Source organism: Cervus canadensis, chromosome 28 (genome assembly GCF_019320065.1).
Source record: "Cervus canadensis isolate Bull #8, Minnesota chromosome 28, ASM1932006v1, whole genome shotgun sequence".
Lineage (NCBI taxonomy): Eukaryota > Metazoa > Chordata > Mammalia > Artiodactyla > Cervidae > Cervus > Cervus canadensis.
Window position 1 is genome coordinate 41,827,039 of NC_057413.1, and position 19,535 is coordinate 41,846,573.

The window sequence follows — 19,535 nt, forward strand, 5'->3', positions numbered from 1 at the left end:
TTGCATATAACCTATGCACATCCTCCCATATACTTTAAATTATCTCTGAAATGAAGTGTTAGTCCCTCAGTTGTGTCTGACTCTTTGCAGCACCATGGAGTGTAGCCCACCAGGCTCCTCTGTCCCTGGAATTCTCCAGGCAAGAATACTGGAGTAGGTTGCTAGGCCTCCATCTCTAGACTACTTATAATACATAATACAATGTAAATGCCATGTAAATAGTTGTAAATATAATGTAAATGCTATGTAAATAGTTGCTGGCCCACAACAAATTCCAAGTTTTTTTCTTTTTGAAACTTTCTGGAATTATCTTTTCTGAATATTTTCTATCTGGTGGTGGTGATGGTTTAGTTGCTAAGTCGTGTCCGACTCTTATGACCCCATGGACTGTAGTCTGCCAGGCTCCTCTGTCCATGGGATTCTCCAGGTAAGCATACTGGAGTGGGTGCCATTTCCTTCTCCAGGAAATTTTCCTGACCCAAGAATTGAACCCAGGTCTCCTGCATTGCAGCAGATTCTTTACCAACTGAGCTCCAAGGATGCAGAACCGGTGAATACAGAGCACCAGCTATATTTTTCATCTAAAATTTATTTTTAAATATATCTAAGAAAAACACTAAACTCTTGTTAGTAACAACTATACTAACAGTATAATCGCCTTTACAAAATGCTGTGACTACCTGAAAACTTGAGGAAATTCAAGGATTCTCAAAAGCATAATCATGGGAGGTATATGGAAGTCTAAGTAATTGTTGAGCTGATATATGTTGTCTATTTAATAATCATTGGTTTGCATTAGGTATCTTCTTATTTCAAGGCATAGTAATGATATTTTTCATTTAAATTGTTTATCTACTTTGGAGGTTGATCTAATTTAATGTTTTAAACATATGTGAGTCAAGTTTTTATCATTTCCTGCAGCAACTAATTCATCTGTGGGTTCATATTTTGTTGTCTATGTGTGGTAGGCTGAAAAATGGTCCCCCCGAAGATGTCCACATCTTAATTCCGAGAACCAGTGAACATTATCCTTTATACAGCAAACTGGACTTTGCAGATGTGGTTAAGGCTATTGAAAAGCAGAAATTATTTTGGGTTATGTGAACCTGAACTAATCATATGGGTCTTTATAAGAGGGAGGCAAGCGAGTCAGAGAAGGAGATGTAACAGTGGACGCAGAGGTCAGAGTGATATGCGAAGGAATGCAGGCAGCCTCTAGAGGCTGAAAAAGGCAAGAAAACTGATTCCCGCCTAGAGCCTCCAGAAGGAATGCAGCCTTGCCAACCCATTTTAGATTTTCTACCTCCAAAACCATGAAATAATAAATTTGTGTTGTTTTAGGCCATCCTATCTGGTGGTCATTTGAAACAGGAGGAAGAGAAAACCTATATAGTATGTTGATTTGAGGGCATATTATATTACTGCCAGTACATGATTTGTGTGTGTTAGCCACTCAGTTGTGTCTGACTCTTTTCGATCCATGGACTGTAGCTTGCCAGGCTCCTCTGTCCATGGAATTCTCCAGGCAAAAATACTGGAGTAGGTCACCATTCCCTTCTCCAGAGAATCTTCCCAACCCAGGGATCAAACCCAGGTATCACACACTGCAGGCAGATTCTTTACCATCTGATCCACCAGGGAAGCCCACATGATAATTTAAAAAGTATTCATTGTACAATAAACACAAGAGTCCATATTATGGTGTTTTCATATTAATATCCAGACAATTATAATAATGAGGATTGTTGAATTAAAAATAGCTACTTATTGGTAGCAGCAACTGTCAATTAAGCTACAAATCTTTATAATGAGCAATATATGTTATCAACAGTAAGAAAAACATACTGATCCCCTACTGAATGCTAAGCATTACACTAGACACTAGCAGTCAACAAGACAGAAACGGTCCCTTCCCTTGTGGAGGTTAGCAGAGGAGTTAGGCATGTACATTAATCAGAGTCATGCCAGGTGTTATGTAAATCTACCACAGGGACTGTACTTAACCTAGTCTGGATGGCCAGGAAGGGTTCATATATGAATGATGTTTAACTGGGACCTAAAAGATGACTTGGAATTGGCCAGGAGGGAAGATGAGGGAGAGAAAAAGAATATCTCGGAGAGCTGGAACACCAAATGTAAAAGCCCAGCAGCGGTAAAGAATTCAAGGTATTTGAAGAACTAAAAATAAGAAGTGAAGAGTTTTCAATTCAAGGTAGTTGAGACCTTCCCCATACCACTTCTCTCAAAAATAAAAAGGAGGGCAAAAAAAACCCCACAAATTTCATCTTTATTTAGAGTTGATAATCACCCCAAACTACACCACATGAAAATAGAAAATGGATGGCGGGTGGCAAAGGACTTAGAAGACCCAAGGAAGGTCAAATCTCAGTGGTGAAGAAGGAGAAACCACGGAGAAGCAAGGCACATCACCAGGAGGAACCCTGAAAAGACTCCAGAATTGGAAGCAGGTAAAATGCAGGAAGAAGTTAGAGGAGTGGAGATGGAAGGACTGTAGCACTGGAAAGAGAGATTTGTTTGAAAATATGTTTAAGAAAGCGATCAGATCCCCAGGTCCTGACTCCACCTGATATAATCAGACTACTACTTTTACCATCATGTGAAACAAGAAATGTCACCTCTGGTATAAGTAAACCAAAGGAGTTCTTATGTGGGGCACAGAACCAGGCATAGATCAGAGTGGGAGTGAGACATCATAATGAAAAGAGAGGAGCTGAGTCTGAATTTGAAAATGAGACACCAGATCTCTTCTTATTCTCATAAAGAACATCACAGCCACGTTCTAATCTCTAGCAGAAAATAAACGGTGCTTCTCAGGAGAAAACAACCATGCCAGAAAAAAAGAACCACAGACACTGACATTTAAGGGACCCAGAGGAACAGCCTATAGTGAATCCCTTCAATCGACGAGACACACACACACACTAGTGGCCCCCAGTCAGCTCTGGGGCCATTTCTCTGAAAATATAAGTGGGCCACAGTTCCCAGATACTGGATGTGTGTGTGTGTCAGTCGCTCAATCAGGTCCAACTCTTTGCAACCCCACGGACTGTAGCCCGCCAGGCTTCTCTGTCCATGGAATTCTCCAGGCAAGAATACTGGAGTGGATTGCCATTCCTTCTCCAGAGGAACTTCCCAACCCAGGGATTGAACCCTGGTCTCCTGCATCTCAGGCAGATTCTTTACCGTTTGAGCTACAGGGAAGTCTATAAATCCTGGATTTATGTTGAAGATTAATTAACTTCAACATAAAATAATTTAAAATCTCCAGTACGTAAGAATCAGGAGAGAAAGGAATCGCAAGAAACAGAGAGGAAGCGAGGAGCATAAAAATACTTCAAAAAAAAAAATCATAGTATCATCAGAAAAGCATTACATCCATGAAACAAGAACAGGATGCTAGAAGAAGAAATAATCTAAGAGCAGCTGGAAATTACAAATCGCTTAAATAATTAAAATTCAGTAAAAAATCATGTACTGAAAGAGACAAAGAAATCCTCAAAGTAGAATGGCCTTGGAAATTGTTAGGAGTCTGAAAGAGTCATGAGAACATTCTGCAAGCTAACTGGCTGATCTCTTTTTAAAAACTGGTATTATGGGACATAAAATGGTGGGCAGATGTGGAGCATTGCCCTAGATTAGAAGATGCTAAAGAAGGGAAACAACCAGACACTGTGTGTGATCTTTGGATCCTGGTTTTAAAAAGGAAAAAAAAAAAAAAAAAACTGCTATAAAAAAGTGTTCTGATGCAGTCAAATACATTCGTTGTGGAGGTCAAAGTAGTTAGAAAAGCAAGAGATGAGGAAGGGGCTTGGTGTTCATTGGAAGGTAGTTTTGCTTATTAATTGCTAGTTAAGTATGTGCAAAGCTGGGCTTCTTTATTATAGGACTTACTTTGGCCCTTAATATGCCAAATTAAATTTGGGGTCTGAAAATGGAAATTATACTACATTACACTAAACTTATTTGACTCTAGGATAGAATCATCTTTAACATCTCCTGAGATGTTCATGTTGAGCAGAACATTTTTGTGTGTGCAGCTTTCTTCAGAATAGAGACATTGTCACAATCATCATTTGGCATATAGTGTTTAGAGGCTCAATGAATGGTTATTGAATAGAAATGAATTATGAATTAGAGGCTTTTTAAAGCATTTGTCAGAGCCTAACAATTACATAGGCATTTATTTTGTATTGGAAAAAGGATGGATGTTCCGTGTGAGTGATTTATTTAGTAACTTTGGGAAGGGAGCCTTGTAACTTGAACTTCCTGGGACCTTGCTGAGTACTGTCATAATTATTTCAAAGTCAGAATAATAAAGTTTTATCTGAATATGAAAAAAAAAGTGTTCTAGAGAATTCCCTGGTGGTCCAGTGGTTAGGACTCTGCACTTCCACTGTATAGGGCACAAGTTCGATCCCTGGTCAGAGAACTAAGATCCTGCAAACTGCATGGTGCAGCCAAACAACAAAAACAAAAAAGTGTTGAGGAGAAGTGATTGTATAAATTTAAATTTGCTGTACTTATAAAGTTTTACCTATTATATGATATAAAATTAGATGTATGTGATTATTGGTCTTGTTTCTTTACCCTGCATCCTACATCTCTTCCCTGACTTCATGAGACGGAAACAGGACTGACAGTGGATTAGTTCCTAGGCCGGAAGAGGCCTGGTGTGTTTCTGCTCGTCCTTTCACACCTTTGCCATCCAAATCTTCTGAAGAAGCATAAATTACTTTTATTCTTGGGGGCGGGGCGGGGGGGTGCGGGAAGTACTAAAGAAATGAAATAATGAACTCTTTGTGCAAGAGAGTAATTCATATTTGTTTCTCCCAAGAAATGACTATATCAGAATGCCTTGCACACAGTGGATAGGCAATAAATATTTGTAGAATGAAAAAAGGAACTCAACTCACCTCTCCTGGCTTCTGCTGCAATTCTTTGTTCTTTGTCTTTCCTTCCCTTCTAAGTCCAGCTTCCTCCCTCTCCCACTCCCAGTTTCTCTCTGCCTCTCTGATTCCTCCTTTTCCTTCCCTACCTCTTTGTCATTCTCTCTTTTCCTTCTCCCCAGCTCTTTTTCTTCCTATATTTCTCTCTTCCTTCTTTTTCCTTTTTAGTCTGATATTGCCTCCACATTTCCTTCTTTCCGCTCCCCTTCTATTCCCTTGGGATTTCTCCCTCTTAGCTAAACATACTAAATACTTATGCGTTTGTTTTTCATTATAAAGTTTCTCAGACAGCAAAGGGACCAGGATGCATGCTTTGGTAAATAAATTTTGTCCTTTTTTCATTTACTGAATGTTTGGGGAAAGGAGAAAGTATGATCTGAGCAAAGGAAAAGAAGCTCAAGGTTTTATGTGGTGGCTCAGTGGGTGGCTAGAATCTATTTTGTGAGCCTAAATGTCACTGGTTCAAATCCTAGCTCGAAGAATGTATATTTGGGGACTTGCCTTTTTGTTTTCTTTTCAAAATGCAGTTTATTTAAAACTCATATAAGGTTAAAAAAAAAAAACCTTCCCAGCATTCTCAGTATTGAGCTCGAGAATGAGACTTGTTTATTGGTAAACAAGGACAGTGGTCAGAACTGGTGGGTTGGATTGGAAGGTCAGAGTCTGTAAACTGGTAAAAAGGGTAATGAGAGATAAACATATCAATGGTTTACACACAGCCTCTGCTGAAGCCTGGGATAACATATACCTACATTTTTTGACTCTTCAGTCTGACTCCCCACAGTACTTCTGTTTAAGAGTTTTATTTGATTCTTGACTCTCAAGCTGAGCATTCTATTCTCTGTACTTTTAAAAAGTCATAGAATTCTGAGATGAAATTATCTTCCCATGTAGGATAGGAAAGGGAGGGAATTCTTGCCCTCAACAAAATCTCAATGGGAAATGTTAATAGATACTCCCCTGAAGTTTATTGGAATTTAACCATTAAGCATCAAGAAATTGTTCTAGTCTCTTTATGTTTCCTCATTCCATTTTACCCCTTTAACGTTCAAAATACACTCCTACCTACTTGTCCATTACCTTCTAAAAACAGACAGTATCTAAATAAAATTCCCAAGTTGTAATTCAACATGGAATATCAAAAGTTTTCTAAAAAGCATTTTTCTTTTTAAAGTAATTTAACCTTAATATTTTCCCAGGACACCAAGTGGATACATTTGCAAATAGCTCATTGTGAAGAAAATATTATTTCTGCTCTTGGGTAGGATTGGCCTCTAGTTACAGTTTTTCTTTAAAAAAATTTTTTATCATAAAATAAAACACAGAAACCAAAGACAAGACAAAGACAATGTTTGCCTTAATCAGTAATTCTAAGGCAAACACCCTTGTAATCGCCACTGAGTCAAGAAACAGAACTACCCTTAGGAGTCCCTTCTGTCTATCGCTTCCCAATCACAACCGTTTCACCAACAACGAACAAGTAACCATTACAGTAACCACTTTACTTCCTTTCTAAAAATGGTTTGACCACCCAAATGTTCTCGCCTAGACAGTACAGGTTTCCCCCTACACACATACACGCATTTTTGAAAAAACTGAACTTGTAAGTCTTGTTTTTTTTTTTTTAACTTTACAAGTTTTTTCTTGAAGAAAAGAGGACTTTTGACCTGTAGAGTCCTCTGCAGTCAGGACTTCACAGATTGTGTGATTCATGGTGCAGTTCAACATGTCCCTCTGTTCTCTATTTCCTATAAATTGGCAACTATATCTCAAGTCTAGACCCACTTTAGGTTCCATCCCTCTAGCAGCATTTTAGGTGGTGGGGTGGTCTTCCCTCAGGAGGCATATAATATCTAATTCTCTTTTTATAATCTTAGGACCTATTGATGCATAATGCCTATATCTATTAATTCACAGAGGACTGTAAAATTAGGATATTCTATCATTTTTTACTTCATAGTGGAATAGTCTGATGTAGATTCACTTACCTTTATCTCCTATTTGGTTACCCAAATATCCAAACTTAACTTTTTAAAGTTCCCTTAGAGGAAAGACCCTGCGGTTGTCATCTTTGTAATTCTCTTGGGGTCCGATACCTTTGGACTATGGCTATGTGTTTGTTGAATTTGCAGATGAAACATAGTCCTATAAATGAGACTAAATGGCATACTGAAGTTGTATGTAAAGCATATGTACATTAATAAAGATATAGTAGCAAATTCTAGTCACCAAGAACTTAAAATTCTTGCTTCTCTGGTTGATTATGTACTTAAGGTCCAATCTGTTTCCTGCTGGTCCTAAGCCTTTGTGACTTTCATGAAGAGATTGTTAATGAAGGTGAACAGATGAAAGTGAAGTAAAAAAGATTCTTGTGAATCTACTTTGGGTCAATATGCAGGGTTCTGTCCCCCTCTAAAAAGTCAGAAATTAAATAGTCATTTACATCTATATTTGAGCACAATTTTGGACTCCCAAATGAAAGTGATTATTCTTTCATAAAGTCTCATTTGATATGGCTGCAGATCTAGAGATTATACAACCTAAAGCATTTAAAGAAATTGTTTTTGCAAATGTAATTCTTTTGAATGAGTTAAAAAATCTTGGCATTTGGGGGGTTGTTTTTATGTTTACTACATACAATGTAGTATGTAGAAAGGATAATTAGTTTCTTATATGATTAGTTGATAATAGCTATTACTTTAAAATATTTTCATTCTAAGATAGAGTCAACCTTAATTTATTTGGTTTTAACAGTTGAAGCCATTTAGGGTACCGTCTAGAAGTGCTCAGGAGTTCACCTAGAAGCAGGTGGAGCTGCCACTCACTCAAGGAATGTCAAGCAAGAACCTTGGGGTCAGCTGGTCTGTTTTCAGCCCACCAGAACCACTAAGTAGTTAAATGACCTTAGATACTTTACGTGTTTTTATCTTGTTTTCCTTGTTTGTGAATTTGAGTAGTAAAATCTATCTCCCAGGTGTCAACCAAAAAATTCTGCAGGCGGCTACAAATAAGAAAATTTACTTAGGTCTTAAGACCTGTAACTGGAGACATAGATTTGGGTAACCCTAAACAAGTGTTCCTGGTAAGAAAAAGAGTCAGAGGCTTATAAACACAAAAAGTCATGAGGTTGTTAAAAGTTGTCTGGTGAAAAATGGTGATTAACTCCAATGCAAGTCAGAAAATATTTGTCTTTAAGGAATCATGAGTTTTTTAGGATGAGAGTCCAATAAGTAGATAGACTGTCAGCAGTTTCTGGCAAATGTTCTGGATTACTTCATCAGATCAAAAGGTCAGATTCCATCCAGACCGAGCATGCATAAGTCACATTTCCTCAGTGGCCTCCTGGCTCCATTTTAGAGAGCTCTCTCAGCTTCATTTTGACTTTTCTTTCACACAAGGCTTTTGATAAGTTGTCATGAGAAATACTGTGGAAAGTGCTTTGTAATATTTACTGGTAGTAGATGTTATATTTAAGGAACTTAAATAACACAATCAAATAAACTGTATTGCCTTTTGAACTGGCCATTGTGACAATCAAAAATTTCTGGTCTTAAAAAAAAAAAAAGAAAATTTCTGGTCTGCCAATTTGACCTTAGAAAGGTTTCAGCTCCAGATACAAACACATCTGAGAGATTCAGGTTTTGGAGATTCATTAAATTAGAAATAAATTGATAAAAATCAGCTTTCTGTGACCATACGGTTTTCATACTCCATCTCCTTAATGTCTTACCCCCAAAATATCAGATCTGATTTGCTATTCATTATATGAAACTTGTTTTTGTTGTTGTTTACTCGCTCAGTCATGTCTGACTCTTTGTGACCCCATGGACACTCATTAACAGTATATGAAATTAGAAGCAAAAATAGAATAATTTACTCTTAACTCCTAAAGTACACAATAGTTAGCCTAATTCTCCAACGCTGGGGCCAGATTTTTATAATATATTACAAATTTGCTGAGAGAAACCTTTCCAGAAAGGGAGAATTTGTTTCAGGAACTGCCTTACATGAACATCAGAAAAGTTCTTTCTTTTCACTCAAAGGACATGAGAAGTGAAATATTTCCTGCCATATCAGTAAATAAGGATGTCACAGTAATCAGCAATTGCAGCCCTCCAATGTAAGCCAGTGAGCTTGGAGGACACTCAGGAAGGAGAATACCTGCTGTCTAGCAGCCATCACACAATGGCCACTTCCCATAATGAGCCCTGAGAAAAGGAAGCTCAATGTGTGTAAACCTTGGATACTAGCCCCAGATGCTGAGGTGCATATAAAAGGAATGATTTCAGTAAGCCCAGACTCTTGCGTCTTCCCATACATAGAAAAGTGCTAAATTCCTTAATTTGGAATATTTGGTTTTCTTTAATTAACAATAATCATTTGATGTTCAGACTGCCTGCCCTTTGTTGCAAACACTGTATAACCTGGCTCCTCTCCCTCACCTCCTCGACCAGCAGTAACCCTCACATCTCAGGGTTACTTGAGATACTTGCTGTCTCCTGGGTTTCAAGTCCTAAAACTTCTCACCAAGTAAAATATAACCCTCAACTTTTAGGTTGTGATTTTTTTTTTTAAGTCAACAGACATAACACTGTACTTTATAGAAGTGGAAATAAAGGCTTTAGTTTGAACAATTCTCTATGTTACTCTGGTTGTAAAGCCTGGATCCTGTAACACTTTTAAATTGGTTTATATTTATCTTTACAATTGAACATTGTCAGAGAGACAATGCTGTGTTTACTAAATCTTTTTTTCTTATTCCTTTTCCCCAGCACACAGGAAGTTGTATCTCCCAGCCTTCTTGGAGTCAGTCAGGTTTGGCCATGTGACTAGCTCAGGCCAATGAAAGGTCCTCGGCAATGAAAGGCCCATATCCGGAGGAGGCAAAGAAAAGCCTCTGCAGGATCCTCCAGTCTAGCTCTTCTGCCGTCTCTGATGTGGAGCCTCATGTTGGGTTGGCAGAGCCAGAGACGGAAGCAGCTGGAAATGCTGAGCCACCACGTGGAGGTGAGCTGCCCTATAGAGTCACCCGACCTACAGGTGACTAGTGCAGTACTATAACCTAGCCCATCCTGATTCAAACACAGTTGTTCAGTTGCTAAGTCGTGCCCAACTCTTTGCGACCCCATGCCAGGGGACTGCAGCATGCCAGGCTCCTCTATCCTTCACTATCTCCTAGAGTTCGCTCAAATTCATGTCCACTGAGTTGGTGATGCTATCTAACCACCTCATTCTCTGCCACCCTCTTCTCCTTTTGCCTTCAATCACTCCCAGCATCAAGGTCTTTTCCAATGAGTCGGCTCTTCGCTTCAGGTGGCCAAAGTATTGGAGCTTCAGCTTCAGCATCAGTCCTTCCAATGAATTTTCAGGGTTGACTTCCTTTAGGATTGACTGGTTTGATCTCCTTGCTGTCCAAGGGATTCTCAAGAATCTTCTCCAACACCACAATTCAAAAGCATCTTTGGTGTTCAGCTTTCTTTATGGTCTAACTCTCACATCTGTATATGACTACTGGAAAAACCGTAGCTTTGACTAGACGGACCTTTGTTGGCAAAGTATAGTCTCTGCTTTTTAACATGCTGTCTAGGTTTGTCATAGCTTTCCTTCCGAGGAGCAAACATCTTTTAATTTCATGGCTGCACTCACCCTCCGCAGTGATTTTGGAGCCCAAGAAAATAAAATCTGTCACTGCTTCAACATTTCCCCCTTCTATTTGCCCTGAAGTGGTGGAACTGGATGCCACGATCTTCGTTTTTTGAATGTCAAACACAATGCTGGATGCTTTACAGTCATTATAAGTGAAGTGAAAGAAGAGAATTAGGTAATGATCCTCTCTACACCTCTAAGATAAAATTATAATGAACAAACTATAGCTTCAATTTTTTAAAGTCGTTGCCCTTAATGAGGCAGTTTTGGTATACAGGTATCCAGCAACCACTGCAAGCTACTGGAATGAGATATTTTCTCTTATTCCTTCCATTGCAACTCTAATCCTAAACTAGTTCTTAGACTCTTAAGTAACAAAAAAGTGCACTCAAAATTTAAGAAATCGTGCTATTATTAATTGGTTTTTAAAACAATTTTAAAACAATATTTGCATAATAACTTCTATTAACTTTTAAAAGTGTAGAGCATGGGAACCCACTACAGTATTCTTGCCTGCATAATCCCACGGTCAGAGGAGCCTGGCGGGCTATATAGTCCATGGGGTCGCAGAATCGGACATGACCCAAGCGACTTAGCACACAGCATGCACTAAGTAGAAAGCACGACAGAAAGGACTGACGCTATTTCTGTCCTTTTATATGCTTTATAGGTCATGGGGTATACATAGATTTTTTGAGTGTTGAAGTATTTTACTCATAACACAATTTTCCAATAATTTGCTTCAGGGTGATTAAAAATTTGTAATTCAGCTTTGTTTGCCATAGTATGTAGTTTTATTAAACTCAAGATTTGAGAAAAACGTGGAGCTTTTCACCCTCCTTTCGGTCAGAATGCATATCCAGTATAGGGATTTACAAGCAAAACGTGTTTAAGGAACTCCATATTCTTATAAACTTCTCCTTCTAGATGGATGTAAAAATCCGGGCTCCACAATTTTCTAAAAGTATTGGCTGTCCTGGGTTCGATCCCCGGGTTTGGGAAGGTCCCCTGGGGAAGGGACCGGCTGCCCACTCTAGTATCCAGGACCGGAGAATCCCAGGGACTGTATAGTCCCAAGAAAGAGTCGGACACGACTGAGCGACTTTCACACACTCACTCGTTGGCTGTCCCGGGGCTGCGCGCGCTTATTTCGCAATTCAGGTAACTACTAACTTATCCGTTTCAGACTTTCAATAATTGAAACAGGGCATCCGCAGCTCAGAAATTGACCTCTCGTGGCTGTGCAAGTGGGGGAGCGCCCTCCCTGGCGCCGTGGGGCGTGTCAGGAAGGAAAGGGGACACCGGGTGGCCTGCGGCCCAGGGGGCGGGCCGGAGCCCGGCCTTCCCGGCGTGCCCTGCGCGGCGAGGGGGACTCTTAACGTGAAGCGCCGGGTGACTCAGCCGCGTGGCCGCGCGGGCCGGGGCAGGGGGGTGCGGGGTGCGCGCCCTGCGGCACGGCCGGTCCCCGCGGCTGCTGCTGGCGGCGCCGTGAGCGCGCGCGCCTCCCGGGCGGATTCGGGCCCCGGACTCTGGAGCGCGGCGGGAGCGTCAGGTAAGTGGTCCGACGCGAAGAACCGGCGGGGCGAGTGCGGCAGCGGCGGGCCTGGCCCCGGGAGGTGTCTCTGTGTCGGGGGGTAAGGGGACCCGCTCCTCAGGACGGCGCTCGGGCGGCAGCCCTCCGGGTCGTAACCCCATCGAAAGGCCGCGGCGCTGCAGTCATCTCTAGGAAAAACGTTGGCAAACGGGTTCCAGGCGCCGGTTTCCGTGCTGAGGGTAAAACCTAGTAATCCGGGGAAGGGGCGGGGGCGTGGGGGGCAGTCGCTTTGCGTGGACAGACGTCTACACAGTCGGGGGACAGCTGAAGTATAACTTGACTTTCTTGCAGGCCTTTGGTGTTTTTATCCCAAAGGAGGAGAAATAATGAGAGCCCGGGAGTGTTTATTGATAAAACACTTGCCTACGTGGTTTGGTTTTGTTTTGTTTTTTTCTGTCAATTCATTGAATTCACTAAAAATTAGGTAGTTGGGTCGGACTTGTCGCTCTTTGCACCCCTTCTTCAAAGTCTTCCTTCTCTGCCACCCACAAATTACCAGCTTTCATCGGTGCTGAAGAGCTGGGGGAGACTGAACTGGTAATTTTCTTTTAAATAAAACCTTACTTTTTATGGCGTTGAGTGTCTTCAGTTTGATTAGTTCTGCGCTTTTCAAAAAATCTCTTCTCTTTTGGAGTTTGTGCTTCTTTCTGAAAATTCCGGGATTGATCCCGATTTATTTTTAAACGAGAAACCATTGAACAAACTAACAAGATAAACAGGCGGCAATGAACTGTTAAACCGGGTTATGAAAATGCATTTTTCAGGCCCTTTAATTGTCCCCCTGTTAGCTGTTAAACAACTAGCAGCAGCTGTTACCTGAGAAATTACGAGTTTTTAATGGTCTGCAAACAGTGTTGTTATCGCAGCTGAATTTGATGAATCCAGTCAAAAGAACTTCATCCTCAACTTATTCTCACCCTCCCTGCAAAGTCTGGGACGGTTGTTAAACATGAATTTGTGCCTTGAAAATGTAAATACCCATCTACCTGTTTTTTGTATATATTAAAATTGTTTATATAATTTTAAAGATTACTTTCCACTTGCAGTTATTACAAAATATTGGCTAGATTTCCTGTGTTGTACTGTACATCCTCGAACCTGTCTTTCACCTGGTAGTTTGTACTTCCCACTGCTACCCTGTGATCACTAGTTTTTTCTCTATATCTGTGAGTTGGCTTCTTTTTTGTTATATATTGGTTGTATTTTTTGTTTACATTCCACATATCAGTGATACCATACAGTATTTATCTTTCTCTGTCAGACTTTTCACTTAGCATAAAGCCCTCCGAGTCCATTCATGTTGTTGCAAATGGCAAAATTTTGTTTTTCATTTTTAGTTGAGTATTAGTCCATGGCATATATTTCCTACCTCTTTATCCACTCATCTGTTGATTGACATTTAGGCTCCTTCCATATCTTAGCAATTGTAAATTATGCTGCTATGAACATTAGGGTACATGTATCTTTTCCAATTAGTGATTTTGTTGTTTTTTTCAGATGTATAGCCAGGAGTGGAATTGCTGGGTCACATAGTAGATCTGATTTTCATTTTTGAGAAACTTCCATACTGTTTTCCATAGTGGGTGCACCAATTTACATTCTGACCGATAGTGTAAGAAGATTCTCTTTTCTCCACATCCTTGCCAACAACATTTGTTTGTGTTCTTTTTGATGATAGCCATTCTGAGAGGTGTGCAGTGATAACTCATGTGGTTTTTATTTGTACTACTCTCAGAAATTTGATTCTGGAAATCAGTGATGGGTCCTGAGTCTGCATGTTAAGCCAGCACCCGCTTTCTTGGTCTGTTATTGATGATCCAGGGACCACACTTAGCGAAACAGCAAAATAGACTGGCCTGAGAATTTTTAGAACTGGCCAACTTCCTTATCCTTTCGTTGATTTTTATTCTCCTTTGCCCCCTAACCAGTGATAAGCCAAGAAGTTCTGAGTCTTTAGAAGGAAACTAAAGAGTGCTTTCTTGGACTCTGCCATCAGGGTGAGTGAGTGAAAGTCATTCAGTTGTGTCTGACTCTTTGCGACCCCATGGACTATATAGTCCATGGAATTCTCCAGGCCAGAATACTGAAGTGGGTAGCTCTTTCTTCTCAAGGGGATCTTTCCAACCCAGGGATCAAACCCAGGTCTCCCGAATTTCAGGCGGATTCTTTACCGTCTGAGCTACCAGGACATTGGCGTAGGAAATACATATTCTAATGCCTTAGAGATGCGTTCTGTGTGCTAAGTTGCTTCAGTCATGTCCAACTCTGTGACCCGATGGGCCATAACCCGCCGGGCTCCTTTTGTTCATGGGATTCTCCAGCAAGAATACTGGAATGGGTTGCCGTGCCTTCCAGGGGATCTTCCCAACCCAGGGATCGAACCTGCCTCTCTGATGTCTCCTGCATTGGCAGGTAGGTTCTTTACCATTAGCCCCACATTGGAAGCCTGCCTTGGAGGTAGTCTGTGTCTGTTAATCTGTCCTTTTATCTTTCGGGGGCCTGCTTCCAGTATCATCAGCTCATTAGAAATGCCATTAGGCTAAATCTCCCCCCTCCCAACTAATTTCAGTCTTCTTCCCTGTAGAACCAGGACAGCTAATGCTGTGTAATTCCCATGGCCTTGAACTCAGATTTCCTGTTATGTAGCAGTACCAGTAGCATTTACGAGGGCTTTCAGTTCATCTGAACATTAATTCAGTCATCAGATACCCCAGTAATGCCTATTTTGTAGTAGGCCATTTTAGCAACACCATTACAAAGATGTCACAGAGTTGCGTTGCTCCCTTGAGGCAAATATGAAGGCTGGATAACCTCTGCTGCCAAAAGCTTTTTCTGTTTCTTAGCCCTTCAAATATTAATAGATGTATAGTGATGAGGTTAGAGTTAGGCTATGTTGTTTTCTGACATTTTTTTTGTCTTTGGTTTCTTCTTAGTGTCTCACTTTTCATACTAACCTATTTCTGTTGATTCACAAAATACTGTTGTCTTTCCTTCTATAACCCTGGGCTTCCTGATTATCGCGTCTTCCTCTGCCCTTGAATCTGTACATGCCTAACCCTCCTTGGCTAACTGCAGTAAAAAGTGTAGGGAAATTGTTGTAATGCTGAATGATTTCTAGTGGGAAGACCCAGAGTCATGGAACTATGAGGCTTAGAGATATAAGGGAACCTATTAAAAATTTATATGGTGCAGTCCTCTTGCCTTTTAAGATGAGGAATCTAAGAGATGAGATGGCAGAGTGAGGACCCCTGGCTCCTAGCCCAGTGTTCTTCCCACTAAATCATCTCAAGACAAATGCTTCAAAAATGGAAAAGGTTTAGAGAAATTCAGTTATAAGTAGATGAAGAAAACTGAGACTTTAACATGAATACAAAAGCAGTATTTGGAAAAATGGAGATGGAAGAAGAGTGTGTTCTAACCACATAAATCAGGAAGAGTGGGAATACTAAAATAAGGAATTCTGAAGCTTGAAATAATGAGCAAAGAGTTATCTTGTAAGAAATGTTATGAAGTTGGTATTTTTTTAAATTCAGTAAAGGTTAAGATAAGTACATTGAATTTTTATTAAATGTTGGATGTTTGAGCAAAGTCCAGAATTTTTTGAACTTGCCATGTAACTATACTGTTGTCCTTACTCAAATTATGAGGTATCTCTGTTGGAGACAGAAAGTAAGACTGATCTAACTGCTAATCTGATTCCGTATACCTCTTAGGAGAAATGAGATTATTAGAATAGTATATGCATTTCTGGAATGGTAGGAACAAAAGAAGTATAGATGAAAGAAGAGAACCCCGTGCTATTTTTTCTTAGAGTCCCCAAAGTAGACGTTTTTGGATTGTTCTTGTATAGTCATGAAAGTAGAATTAGAAATAGTAAGGATTTGGAACTTTCCTGGCAGTCCAGTGGTTAAGACTCTTCACTTCCCCAGCAGGGAGTGAAGGTTTCATCCCTGGTGGGGAAACTTAAGATTCAGCTCTCACTTGGGTGTGGCCAAAACAAGAAATAATAAGGACTTATTAATTAGTAGACACTGTTGTGTACCGGATTGATTAGTAGACATTGTTATGTACCCGATTAATTAGACATTGTTTTGTACCAGACACTTCGCTCAACGTGTCTACATTTCTCATTTAATTACCTCCATTTTATAGCCAACGAATCTAAGACATAAAGAACTTCAGTTCAGTCGCTCAGTCATGTCCGATTCTTTGCGACCCCATGAACCGCAGCACGCCAGGCCTCCCTGCCCATCACCAACTCCCGGAGTTTATCCAAACTCATGTCCATCAAGTCAGTGATGCCATCTAGCCATCTCATCCTCTGTCACCCCCTTCTCCTCCTGCCCCCAATCCCTCCCAGCATTAGGGTCTTTTCCAATGAGTCAACTCTTCTCATGAGGTGGCCAAAGTATTGGAGTTTCAGCTTCAGCATCAGTCCTTCCAATGAACACCCAGGACTGATCTCCTTTAGGATGGACTGGCTGGATCTCCTTGCAGTCCAAGGGACTCTCAAGAGTCTTCTCCAACACCATGGTTCAAAAGCATGAATTCTTCGGTGCTCAGCTTTCTTTATAGTCCAACTCTCACATCCATACATGACCACTGGAAAAACCATAGCCTTGAGTTTGCCCAAAGTCATAAACCTTGTAAGTGGCTGAGCCAGCGTTCAAACTTTGACTCCATCAATTAATATTTATGCTCAGTAGTGCCCTCCTTATTCTTCGCTGGGCAGTGGTTAAGAATGTGGGCTTTGGAGCCAGTTTTTCCTGAGTTTAAATCCTAGCTCTTTCATTTACTAGCTTGGATATTCATCAGTTTCTTTCTCTGAAATAGAGGTTGTAATAGTAGCTACCTCAGAGGGTTATTAGGATTGAGTTAATTCATGTAAAATGCTTTGTTCTGCACCTGACTGTTGTGAGTTCTCAGGAGATGCTGACTGTTAATTGGTTTTTTAAAAATAAGATACTGTTGATATTTTCTTTAGATTTAGAATTGTCCTTTTGAGTGTTGAAATGTTAAGGCTTTTATAGTGTAGATATAAATTAAACTTTATCTCTTTTCTTACTGTAACATGGGGGAGGCAGGGCTTACTAAAATTTTGGAAAGCCCTGGGTTGTAGTAGAAAGATCTGTGACATGATCTGGTTAAGGTTACTAGAGAAAGTTCAACTCTCAGAATAAAACAACCAATGATCTATACTTCTATAGGAAGGCCACAGTATATACCTTAAAACCATGTGTAAGATTCCTTTAGTGTATTTGCCTTAAATCTCTTTTGGTGGGAAAGGATAACATTTTAATTTCTGCAGTTATATCTGTGTGTTAGTCTGCTGCTGCTTCTGCTAAGTCACTTCAGTCGTCTCCGACTCTGTGCGACCCCATAGACCAGGCTCCCCCGTCCCTGGGAATCTCCAGACAAGAACACTGGAGTGGGTTGCCACTTCCTTCTCCAGTGCATGAAAGTGAAAAGTGAAAGCGAAGTTGCTCAGTCGTGTCCGACTCTTAGCAACCCCATGGACCACAGCCTACCAGGCTTCTCCATCCATGGGATTTTCCAGGCAAGAGTACTGGAGTGGGGTGCCATTGCCTTCTCCGGTATTAGTTTGCTGGGACTGTCATTACAAAGTACCACAAACTGTGGCTTAAACAGTAGAATTTCTGGAGGCTGGAAGCCCAAGTTCAAGGTGTTGGTGAGGTTGGTTTCTTCTTAGGACTTGCTCCTTCGCTTGTAGGTGGCTGCTTTCTCCCTGTGTCTTCACATGGTCTGTCTGCCCTCTGTGCCTCTCTCGTCCTCATCTCTGCTTAAAAGGACACCAGTTGTATTGGATTAGGGCCCACTAATGACTTCATCAGGGCTTCCCTGGTGGCTTAGAGGGTAAAGCGTCTGCCTGTAATGCTTGAGACCTGGGTTCAATCCCTGAGTCGGGAAGATCCCCTGGAGAAGGAAATGGCAACCCACTCCAGTATTCTTGCCTGGAAAACCCCGTGGACGGAGGAGCCTGGGAGGCTGCAGTCCATGGGGTTGCAAAGAGTTGGACACGACTGAGAAACTTCACTTCAGTGACTTCATTTAATCTTGAAAAGTGTTAGTCGCTCAGTCGTGTCCACTCTTTCAAAGAGCCACCGCCTCTTTAAAGGAGGATTTAGGGTAACAGACTTCAACATGCAGATTTTTAGGGAAACACGATTTAATTTAGCTCATAACAGTCTGTTTAGGGAATTAAATGCTAGGTAATTTAAATGCCAGGTAATCTGTCCCTGGTGGCTCAGTCGGTAAAGACTCTGCCTGCAGTGCAGGAGACCTGGGTTTGATCCGTGGGTAGGGGAGATCCCCTGGAGAAGGGAATGGCAACCCACTCTAGCCTGGAGAATTCCATGGAGAATTCCAGAGGAACCTGGTGGGCTACGGTCCATGGGGTCACAGAGAGTTGGACACGACTGAGCAACTAACACCATCTGAACGTTCTGTTGTCCTTATTGTTGAGCGTCCTCTGCCTTGGGACTTGAACATCATCCTTTATCCTGTGCCTACTCACCTGTCCTACCTTCCACCTTCCTACCTTCCACCTGTTCCTTAGAACTTGCTGTTGAGTACCCTAGGAAGCACATCATGCCTCCACATTAAGTCCTTGTGTTGAATTTAAAGCTGTCAAGATTATTCTGTTATCCTATTGCTTAATCTGCTTGAGAAACTGTTTCATGTATTTAACCTAAATTCCTAATTTGTCTGGTATTCCTAATATTTCCTCTTGAATCTAGATGGGGGAAAATGTCAAGATCTCTTAAGTAGTGATATGTCACTTTCTTCTTAAACTTTAAAAAATTTAAAGTATTCTAAGATTTTTTTTTAAAAACTCCACCATTTTCTTGAAGAGTTCCCTGTTTTTAGAGGTATGTTTTCCTTTTTTTTTTTTTTTCTCATTTTAAAAGTAGTTAACACATTCATTTTAGAGACTTTGGCATATTCAATAAAACAGTTTTTTAAAAATCTCATACAATAAGCCTGTAGTTAAGGAAGAATATTAATATTTTAAATCTTTTTCTATGACTAAATTGTTTCAACTTGCCTTTTTGAAATCTAGTTTGTCAATACTATTTCATGCTATTTTAGTTATTATAAAACATTTTTTAGTCTTTTCATGTGATGAATTAATTTTTAGAATGTTAAGCCGACCTTTGTAATAATGTATTATCCTTTTTTACGTATCTGGGTTTGATTTTTGGGGGGGGGGGTGATTTTTTTAAAAAAATAATTTGTATAGGATTTTTGTGCTTATGAGAAAAAGTGGTCCATCATGCTTTTTGGTAATGGCCTAGTGAAGTTTTGAG

General features: G+C 40.5%; 1 protein-coding gene across 4 annotated transcripts in view; it reads left to right on the forward strand.

Annotated features, from left to right (window-relative positions):
• Window positions 1-12,001: 12,001 nt before the first annotated feature.
• The window catches only part of KCTD20 (potassium channel tetramerization domain containing 20), a 38,427-nt gene continuing 30,893 nt past the window's right edge, over window positions 12,002-19,535 (forward strand). For 3 of the 4 annotated variants that reach the window (XM_043449781.1, XM_043449780.1, XM_043449783.1), the window contains exon 1: window positions 12,002-12,165. The gene's annotated coding sequence lies outside the window, so the exon portion shown is untranslated. Of the gene's footprint in view, window positions 12,166-12,284; window positions 12,387-19,535 lie in introns of those variants that run through there. The other variant, XM_043449782.1, reaches the window with a different exon arrangement.